The sequence below is a fragment of the Rhyacophila brunnea genome, unplaced genomic scaffold (genome assembly GCF_057557595.1).
Source record: "Rhyacophila brunnea isolate RB1 unplaced genomic scaffold, BYU_Rbru_1.0 scaffold_17, whole genome shotgun sequence".
Classification (NCBI taxonomy): Eukaryota; Metazoa; Arthropoda; class Insecta; order Trichoptera; family Rhyacophilidae; genus Rhyacophila; species Rhyacophila brunnea.
This window is the reverse complement of record NW_028232827.1, coordinates 29,813,079-29,824,267: the sequence shown is the minus strand read 5'-3', so window position 1 is coordinate 29,824,267 and position 11,189 is coordinate 29,813,079. Positions and strand designations below refer to the sequence as shown.

General features: G+C 34.9%; 1 long non-coding RNA gene and 1 other non-coding gene across 2 annotated transcripts; both read right to left on the bottom strand.

Moving 5' to 3' along the window:
• Positions 1–174: 174 nt before the first annotated feature.
• LOC147073927 (uncharacterized) lies at positions 175–4,816 on the bottom strand. Its single transcript, XR_015070405.1, has 4 exons — positions 3,834–4,816; positions 3,247–3,342; positions 1,056–1,243; positions 175–440 (listed from the first exon to the last, which is right to left on the bottom strand). It is a non-coding gene; the product is annotated as an uncharacterized LOC147073927 (long non-coding RNA).
• Positions 4,655–4,816, bottom strand: LOC147073928 (U1 spliceosomal RNA). Its single transcript, XR_015070425.1, has one exon. It is a non-coding gene; the product is annotated as a U1 spliceosomal RNA (small nuclear RNA).
• Positions 4,817–11,189: the final 6,373 nt, after the last annotated feature.

Below are 11,189 nucleotides of genomic sequence, written 5' to 3'. Positions count from 1 at the left end.
ATTATAAAGGCTCACAACCAATCATGAAAAGTTAAATTATATCACCAATCACAATGCTTGAATTTTATTTTCTCATCTGGTTGGAATCAATGATAAATAAAACAATGACATAATCAACAATTATCGTAAAAAAATGATATAACCACTATAGTCTGTATTAAAACAACTGCAGGTGGGTTTTTGTACTTTTTTATTAATCAAAAAATTGACAAAATATCAAAATAAACAATATCTTGATTTAAAATTGTTTTACTCATCAGGAAGAGAGGGAACGATATCTCTTTTTGATGTAATTTATTTTCTTGGCAGATTCTGCACTTTTACTTCTCTGCAAATATTTAATCTGAGAACGACCATCTTCCATTGCCAAGTTGATTGGTCGATGTAAATAATAAGCGTTTGCTCCAATTTCCGTGTGAAGCCACGGACTCCGATGTACCCTGAAACCACACAATATAACATGAGATACATAATTATTGGCCCATATTGATTTCCAACCACTCAACATTCAAAGGTTGTTTTTTAAGGATAAAATAGGACTTGGAATAGTTTCTAAAATAGGGGTATATCCAGTGGCGGCTCATCCATATGCACTGCCGAACTGCAGCACCTCCAAGCAAATTGAGAAAAATGTGATATTATATTAATAGCAAGCAATTTATGCAAAGTTCTTTATTTTAATTATTTATATGTATTTAATTTTGATGTTAATAGTAAAATATAATATAAATAAACATTTATTTTTATTCAACTGCAGCACCCCCAAATATATCTTATCCACGAGCCGCCACTGGGTATATCTAATGGTTTATCTAAAAAAAAAATAGTGTGGAGGTAGGTACCCAATTTAAATGTTTTTTAGGAGGATTGATTGAAAATAAAACAAATAACAAAAATCTGGATCAGTCACAGGTTCGAACCTGTGCAACGCGAGGCAATTATTCTGGCACCTGCTTCACGGTGGGCAATTTATAAAAAAATGTTCCAATATGCGCCAAAGCAATAATATGGTGACCTAAAAAGCCATATATAAGAAATTTAAATTAATATTTTACCATAACACCATGTGTGAACGGGCTTCACACTTGACCGAATCGATTACTGTAATGATGAATATCGTAAGGCCAAAACCCCAGCAAAGTGTCTGATGGAGATAATAAGGGTCTTCCAGTAGCACCGTCAAAATTCTTTCGCAGGTTGTCATCATGAATACTGGATGCCTATGGCTTGCAATCAGTTGGTACTGGAGTAGAATGAAGGCAATTTTTAGTATTTTTTTACCGTCAATGAATTTATAAATAGTAGCACCTCACCCTCATGTCACTGAAATAAATCAGGTTGGCGGATGCTTCACGCTTGCTAACGAACTTGTAAACATTGCTTCATTTTGCCATTTTGAGTTCTGACATGGGGTGGTGTCGACAACGTTAGCCAGTGGGTCCCCGATATGCGGTAAGGGACTGCGGGGTCCGCTGGTATTAAATAACTCATGCACATAGTGAGGAATGTATAACCAACTGAATATTGTAGTGATTCCTATTACTTCTCGCATGTGAATATCGGGCGACTCTTTTGGGCAGTCTATACTTCAAAGATGGAAGACCATTGAAGTTAATCCCTCCATACCAAACCCGCCCCGCACCACACTCGGGTCTTAATCGAGCGTATCACGGGACCCTACAGTGGCGATGTGAAGCATCTATTTAATGTATGACTGAGAATGTCCTGGGAGCAGATGCCCAAGACTAAGGTTTCTACGCTCTAAGTGGGCTCCAACTGAGTTTAAAGAATTTACTTTAATGCAAAGTGCCGGGGAGAGAAGAGCACATGGAAATTACAAAAATAAAAAGAATTTAAGGTATATGTAACAAACGAAGCTAATCATACGGACAGCAAAACTTATGTGAAGAGATCGTCAAGTCCGCAGTAAGACGCCGTAAATTTTTTAAAAGCAAGATAATTGGCCTTTGTAGCAACCAAGTCGGACGGCCCGATGGGCCCTACAGCTGGTTGGACTAACTTAAGCATCTCTTCCCTTTCGGAGCACATTCTCAGAGGATATGGTTGGCATCCTGTATTTCCCCTCCGCATGGACATGTCGAACGGTTTACAAGTCCAAGCAGGATGGAAGACAATCAACCGATTAAGAGATCAGATGGAAACCGAAGGGTCGAGAGACCTAGACTGTGTAGAAAGAGGCACAACATCCCTGAGGTAAGGCAGTAGAGTTTCTTGGAGGAGTAGTGTACATATTGTGTTGTATTGAAATTGCTTTAACACATATATAATATTAACATTTCTCCCTTCACTCCCGTGATTCCTCCCTACTCACTCAGAGGACAGAAGAAGGTTCGTTAGCCTCTCGGCGACAAAACCACAAGATATTGGGTTTTGACCCCTATGTATCCCCTGGAGGCTTACCACGCCGTGGCACACACCTTTGCGGGAGGTCTGTGTTGAGTGAGGTGGGTAAAAAGCAATGGCTAGATATTGTAAAGGGCGCACGTTATAAGCATTACTCGTTATTTCGGAGAATAGGTATTTTTAAATGAGCAGTCACATAACACAAAAAGTAACAAATTCAAACAAAAATACACAATTAGAATTTTTCCCCGAAACAAGCATGGCATTCATAAACTACAAAAGAAGTTGTTTATTGTAATGAATGCTGATAGGTACCTATTGACTTCAGCTTGGATTTTTTACATGAAATTTCAACCATATAATATTGTCGGCGAAAACACCAATAAGGTACTTAGTCACAGTGTGTCACACTTAGTGTCATAAACGTAATCCGATCCCGGTGACATTTGTCTACGATCGGATATTATTGCATAGGGTCGAAAATGTTTTTAAACCATCGACTCATTAACAGTTTTAAGAAAATTTTTGACGATATTTTTGCTCGGTATATCCGATAAGTAGTTTGTAATAAAAGTGAATAAATGTATGGAGAAAATCATAAACTAAAATGTCAACGAATGTTTCCTCATTACATTCGAGATCTCGCTATGTCTGTGATCGTAATAACCAAGTTCGACTGTTCGAACTGTAGTTATCAAATTTTATGTGTATTTTATAAAAATAAATGTGTTGAATTTTTTTGTTATATGGCCTATCTAGCTCAAACGGTAAAATTATGTTTTCCGCAGAGCGATAATTTTACCAATTTTTTGAACCGGAACGGCGCTCCGGTTCGCTCTGGTCCATTTAGAGCCCTGGCACACCGCGTTAGTAGATACTCACATTCTCGGCCCATCGATAAATTGCCCACTCAAGAATCTTGACGCACATATTCCATGCCTCAATAGCGTAAACGATCATCCAAAGAGTCACTGTACCCTGAAAAATGATTGTAACAATATTTATTAAGCAATCTTACAATAGTTATAAGAGGTTGTCTTGATTTTTTTTTTTATTATTCATAACCATGTCCTTGTTTTTTCGTACAAGGTGGTTGTTAGTAATTTGAACAATCACACACTCAGGCTTTGGAAAAAATCACATAAATATATTGTGCCCTCGAACGTGTCATTGAACCCAGAGCGCCCGGATGGAAGGCTAGCGCCTACGCACTGCACCACAAGAGCAGCCGATGATTCCTATTTTACCCTCAAGATTTATTTTTTCATAAAATTCGAAACATAATTTTTTCGAGAAATCAATGATAATCTCGAAAATTCGAGTTTTTGTACCAGGACATATCTGGCATTTTTAGAAACAGCAATTTTATTCTAGCTATTAGCTGTCAATTTTTATAAAAAAAGTTCAACAATACCGAAACATCAATCTATTCAAATATTGATAGTCAGGCATGTAGAATTATTGGATACCTGTTTAATTCCCCGGCAGTGTTGCCATCTTTTAAAAGTGGAATTATAGTACAAAGCCTCCAAAATTATAGTATTTGGGGAAAAAATATAGTACGCGTTGTCATCTGTTGAAAATGTATAGATTTTTTGTTTCTCATAGCCCCTTTTTATTTAGGTACCTACTTCTTGCCAACAAAAATGCTTACCGACGAATTCAAGAAATTTTATTAGGGATTTTTTTACGTTTTTCGAGCAATTTTTTATTTATTATAAGTTCTCCAAATCTTCTTATATTGCGAAATTATAGTACTTTGCACCAATTTATCGAACGGAAATGTCGAAATATTAGTACTTTTTACATGTTTTTTCTGATATTCAAAATTATAGTATTATATCGTACATAGTACGCGGACCAAAATTATAGTACAAATACTATAATTATTGTACGGTTGGCAACACTGTTCCCCGGATAACTTTACTATAATAATAATATTATACTTTCCGAAAATATTTCGATCTAGGAAAGGAATAAGGGCGTAATCTACATAAAATCAAATTTTACAGGAGGCACAACAACGTTTTTGTTATGGTTTTCGGACAAAGTTAAAATATAAAATAGAGCCAACTGTGAATAAATTGATCCCTAATTTAGTATTTATATTCTAATCTGAATCTAATTAAGTTAATTAGAAAAAAATTTCCCGCGTCACTTCTTTATTTTAGCTAATAAATCGGTATTTTGGGCTTTAAGCTTTATATCGCCTAGTTGTATTCATGTATCCTGATCCTGATCGACTCTTTTAAATCAACCAATCAAGACGCGAGGTAAAACATGTGTTCATCCGGGACAGCGCGTACGCAGTCCCGACTACCAAAAATTACGCGCCCGAGTTATCCGCATTAGGGATAATCGCAAGGGTCAGCCCAACCGGAGTGCAATGGAAGAGCCTCGCCCTGGGGGAACCGCCTTTGTGATCGCGGTGTCCCCTACGCCAGGTAAGTATGCAGTTCGTTCGCTATCAAAGGGTTTTATTGCTCTGCGTCTCAAATGCGCTGGCGACTTTAATGCCAATTGCGAACACCATCTAGCGGATTTATTGGCACTACGCAATACACATTTTTTTCCGACCATATTATCTGATCCTAATAGGATCATATGGGCCTCCACAGAGTAGAGGTTTGTATTAACAGATTTTGTTTTTTACGAGAAAGAAATGGATGTCAGCCACTTGCTCTACCTATTAGGTCCATACCCTGACTCACACACAAATTGAAAAACAATAATATGTGTACTTGCCAGACCCAGGATTCGAACCTGAGACCCACGGCATGATAGTCCAACGCTTAAGCCGCGCGGCCACCGTGGACACATACCATTTTAATAATAAAAATATTATTCCTAGGTACACCATATAATGTCCTGCATGCACTTTTCCATACTTTTTACACTGAAGTACACTGTACTTTTCTATTTTTACGACGTTTTTCTTAGCTCGTATTCTTATTTGTCCGGTGGTTCTTTGTCCAGTTACAGCGCTCGGAATGGAGCGGAACGCCCCGGAGCGCCGTTCCTGTTCGTGGGATTTCCAAAGATGGCGTTCCTGTTCGTTAAAACCTCGAAAATGGCGTACCGGTTCGTAAAATATCCGACGGACAGCGAGTCGTCTAGTAAAATCCTAAAGCGTCATACTTAATATTATTACGTTCCGGGTTAGATTTAAAATTTACGAAAATGAATTGATAGGTACAAAGGTACAAAAACAAAAATATTTTTTTTATTAAAAAATAATTTTACTGGTTTAGAACCACTGAATTTTCTATGACCCGTACATAGTACGTACTTAAGAATGTCCCAAATTGTTTTAAACGGTGGGTAAACAACAAAATATTATTTTTTCAAGACAATATGAAACTGGCCTTCAAAAAAGATTGTTTTAAAACACGAGCATATGTACTGAAAAGTATTGTATAATTTCTCTCAATTGTTTCCATTTATAGGCACAGAAAAAACATTGCATTTTTAAAAAGAATTTAGTACGCACCGAAATACTAAGAGCGTGCGTGTTCAAAAAACAAAATTTATGAGTATGTAAGTCATAAATGTTATGTTCGCCTTCTACATATTCTTTCGGGCGAAATGCATTGTCTAAAGACTTCTAAAGCTGTTAAGTGTAAACTAAATAAAAATTGCATACATGAAAAAATCTAACTAGGTAGTTAGTAGACCTTTGCAGATGAGCGCGCTTAATTGTTTTATTACCGACAAAATGTGTGCCCTGACAAAATCCTTTGTAGTAAATAGTTAAAAGTTTTCCCTAAAACCTATATGTTTTTAAGGGGTTGAAATATTTCAAATTAAATAAATGTAATTGTTAATTTAGTCTTGATTCTCCTTTTGACCAGTTCATACCTCTTAATAATTCACCAGTCTTTGGGAGATTTGAGATATAAATTATTTATATTACTGAGTGACAACATATCACTTCGGCATACTTACATTATTACTTATTGTTTTAATTTTATACATATTATATTTTTACGGGTTGAATGAATTGATTGTTAAATTAAAATAATAATAAGTACATTTATAATTTAAATCAAATAATATCGCATGCCTATTAAAACTTATTTATTATTTAAGATACAATTAATAAATTTCTAGACATTGCGGTTATAGGTAATACCTATATTTAAGTGTTAGTGTCGTGTGATTATCTATTAAGTTATATACCATATGTCATGTTATACCTTTTTTTGTAAGTATTTTGTATACTTGCATACCTATTTCAATTTAACTAAAAGTAATTTTATTTGATTGTTTGTAAGTTTATAATAATTAGTTTTGTGCTGACGTCGCTACATTCTGGTGAGTTTTGTGTTTTAATTAAAAAATTTAACTGTTTTATATATATGTAAGTTACATTTTAAAGAACATGGGTTCTCTTAAAAGTTGGCTAAAAATCGCAGCAGACAATAACATTTCACAGGAAAATAATATATCCGCACATAAAAAAATTAAATTAGATGATCGAAAAGTTCCAACCGAAACTATTGAAAAATATTCTGTAGATTTACCATCATGCTGGTCCCAAACACAATTCAATCGTTTTAAAAATGATTACGACTGGTTATATATAAATAAGGGAGGTTTAGGTTGTATTTCATGTAAATCTGTTAAATCATTAGGAATCCACTCCGATAAAAATATTAGATTGACAATACAGTGGCAACAGGGCTCTGTATTTCATAACGGTTTTTCATTATCGTCTCAACAGTCTAGTTTAAGGAAAAAAATATTTGAACATAAAACTTCAGCAGCGCATAACGCTGCATTGGAAATAATCCAAACTTCTAATAACAACGCTATTATCGCATGTGTACAAAACGCACAACAATCATCTTTTTTAACTACCGAAAGAATATTTAGAACCGTGTAAAGGATCGTTAAGCATCAGAGGCCATTTTCAGATCTACCGGTGGAAGTTGATTTACAGACGTTGAATGGAATTAATCTAGGGAAAATTTTGCATTCCGATAAAACGTGTGCAGAAGTTGCTATTCACATTTCATCAGAAATGAAAAAATCAATATGCAACGAAATCATTTTATCGAAACAAAAAATATCGATTTTAATCGACGAGTCAACAACGTTAAGTAAAAAAACGACATTAGTAATAGCAATTAGAACCTTTTTTGGTGATTATCCAGGGGACGCCTATGTATTCAACTTAGATTTAGTTGAACTTTTTGATACGTCAGCAGAAAATATTACCAATAGTTTATTATCTTGTTTACGCGAGCACGGATTTGATGACGCTTTCCTCGCTGAGTGTTTTATTAGTTTCGTATGTGACGGGGCCTCAGTAATGATAGGTAAAGATTCCGGGGTCGCAAAACGCCTAAGAAACATATTTCCCAATTTACTGGTGTGGCATTGTGCCAATCATAGACTGGAGCTAGCAGTAAATGATGTAGTGAAAGAAGTTGCCGGTATAAATCATTTCAAAATTTTCATTGATAAATTATACACGTTATATCACCAATCACCTAAAAATCAAAATGAACTGAGGGAAGCGGCCAATTCACTAGAAACCCAGTTATTAAAAATTGGAAGAGTTTTATCAGTGCGGTGGGTGGCTTCAAGTATGCGTACAGTAAATGCCGTTATTAATAATTATTCGGCACTATACGATCATTTTAATAAAGCATCCGAAGATAATAGCAGGGATGAAACAGAACGATGCAAATATAGTGGCCTTAGAAAAATGTTAACAAGTGTGGAATTTGTTCGAAATTTAAATGCAATGTCAGATGCACTAGATGAATTAGGTGACTTATCGAATTATCTTCAAAGGCGTAATATTACACTAGTTGATGCTGATAAGGCGATTAAAACCACCATTCGTGTCCTTGATTCGATGGCGAATGATCCCGGTCCAAAATTATTAGACGCTCTTAGAGCCATAGATGAAAAGATATACAAAGGAGTAATTATTCAGGAAGGAAAGGTTAAAGCCATTAATATTTCTCAATTATATAGAAGTCTAGCCAATAACTTAAGAAATCGAATGATTACAACAAGTTCATCGCATGTCAGTCGAAACGCAAACATTCACCAGGAAAACATTAATCTATATAACAATTTATTAGAGAGTATACAAGTACTGGATCGTAATAATTATCACAAATCAGATGATGACGGCGTGGACATACGATATGGAGAGGATAACATTATAAGATTATGCCATCAATTTCATTTAAATGAATTAGATATTAAACGCGGTTTTCGGCTTTTTAAAATGAGTGATGATTCTAGTAAAACTCCAGATGATTTGAAACCTCTCCTTAAAGCTATAGCGACGATCCCAATATCAACAGCTGAATGCGAAAGAAATTTTAGCGCTTTAAATGAGATAATGACACCATTAAGATCATGTCTTAATATTAAAACGTGTGCTGCGTTGTTATTTATAAATAGTGTAGGTCCACCATTGAGGCAATTTAATCCTGAAAAATATGTTCGGTCATGGTTGGCTAAAGGTCGGCATTCAGCGGATGACACAGCAAGTCGAAAAAGAGAATTGAAAGATGAAAAAACGTACGACCTCATGTGGAAATTATTGTAAAAATTAATCAAACCAATGCGGATATGCATTTCTTATTTTTCTTAATGATTGTTTATCAACGTGTAATAGCCAATACGTAAACCTTGTAGTAAATATATAAATGTATACCTACATACTATCTATCTATATATAAATATGTATAATAATTATGAATGCACAGACATAATAATATGTAAATGTAATAATTAATAATGTATTGCTTGGATCCCTCCTCTCCTCACTAACGCCCTTATCATACAGTATTCCTTTCCTGGTAAGGAATATGCTTACACCTCCACGTGGTCTTACTGGACAGTATTGTTCATTTTTTATTGAAAACATTTAGTCTATAACTCGGCTCAAAATCTCGGTTTCATTGCATTGTATAAATTCAATAAAGCCAAGATCTTAAAACATGTGCATTATTTACAAAATACAGTACAACAGTAAATACAACAGGTAATGTTAAGTTGCGAATTAATTTGTTTGTTGTTCAAGATTAATCCAATATAAAAGTAAACTGTATGAATGACGTTCCAACGTATTAAAATTTATTATACCTTGAAATTCGGGAACAAATTATTTCGCTTAACACATTTTAAATTACAATAACAATTGACAATATTGACAAAGAGAAGCTTTCTTGCATGTTACACTGGTTATAGATGTATTTATTTGTAATGATTATTAATTTTAAATATATGATACTTTTAGTAAGTGTATTTCTTTAGTAGAGAATTTACTTAATATCTTATATAATATCATATTTACAACATCTTAAATATACAACACCCACTATGGTCGCGCGGCTTAAGCGTCGGCCTATAGTGTCGTTGGTCCCAGGTTCGAATCCTGAGTCTAGCAAGTACACATATTGTGTATAAGAGTATGTACCTAATAGGTTAGGCAAGTGGTTGAGATCCATTTCTCGTAAAAACAAAAAAAATCTGTTAATATAAACCTCTACTCTGTGGAGGCCCATATGATCTCATTACGATCGGACATGGTCGAAAAAAAAGAATTTATCTATGGTCTTGTAATTTCTTTATCCATAAAACGGTTAAGTTAGATATTTAAAATGTGATATAACAAAATTTCAGGACTTGTGATGCCATACGTATGATAAAGTATGCAGATAATGCATTGTTCAATAGTTCCATTTTATTAAAGGGCGGACAATAAAGGATGTAAATAGATACAATTATCAAAGTTACCTTATGGAAAAAATTTAAGTATTCATACTCATAACTTGATTATAATGCTGTGAATGTCAAAAGTTCAAAGAATGTTTTTATTTCTTTCATCGGTTTAAGATTGCAACAAAAAATCGAACACTCTTTGATATACTTTGAAGATTATGCAGCGCTCCGGTTCGTAGAATTGTCCATTTCGAGCACTGGTCCAGTACAAATATTGCAATCAACTAACTTCCTGACTAGCTAGCCATTTGAAACTTTCAGAATAGGTATATCAGAACACGATGCTAATGCATTTTTTAATACTTTTAGCAATCTTTAAGTAGAATTGAATTCATTTTCAGGTAATTCTGTTTTGTATGAAAAGTTATTTCGACATCATTATTGGTTGCTAGGGATCTGGGGTCCCAGCAACTAAATTATTAATATATACGTGCGTTACTATGGAAATCAATATGACATGTAAAAATGACATTTCAGTATTATTTCTATCAAGTACTTAGAAATTTAATTTTTTTTGATCGTTTAAGCTAGTCAAGTCAAGTTTATATGATTTAACAGAAAATTTAAAAACGTTGCAAGTAAGCATATAAAAAGTTCTTTTTATCTTGTAATTATTAAATTATTATTTTATTCCTAAGTCTTCTATAAGAATATATTAATTTATTATGAAGGTGACATTTCTGTATAGGTAATTTGCTCTGACTCTTTGATTTGCCGCCCTTTGGTAAGCAGGGCCGATCCCAGCAAGTGCGAGGCCTGATTGGATTGTGTGCAGGAGTACCCTACAGTGGCGCACCCAGGGGGGGCAAGGGGCCCTGGCTTAGAAACACGTCGTCTTCGATATTTTCTGAAAGTTCTACGATTCTACTGCACCAGGGCCCAGCATTTTTAATCTACCTTTTCATTTGTTTTATTTTATTGCGTCTTCCGCAGGCATGAAAGCTCAACCCCCCCCCCACCCAGAGTGGGAGGCCCTAAACCCGTGCTTGGTGGTAAGACGTAAAAATGTTTATTTTTCTGACCTTTGCCGTCCCTTGAATCCTGCCGCCCGGGTGTTTCACACACCAACACGC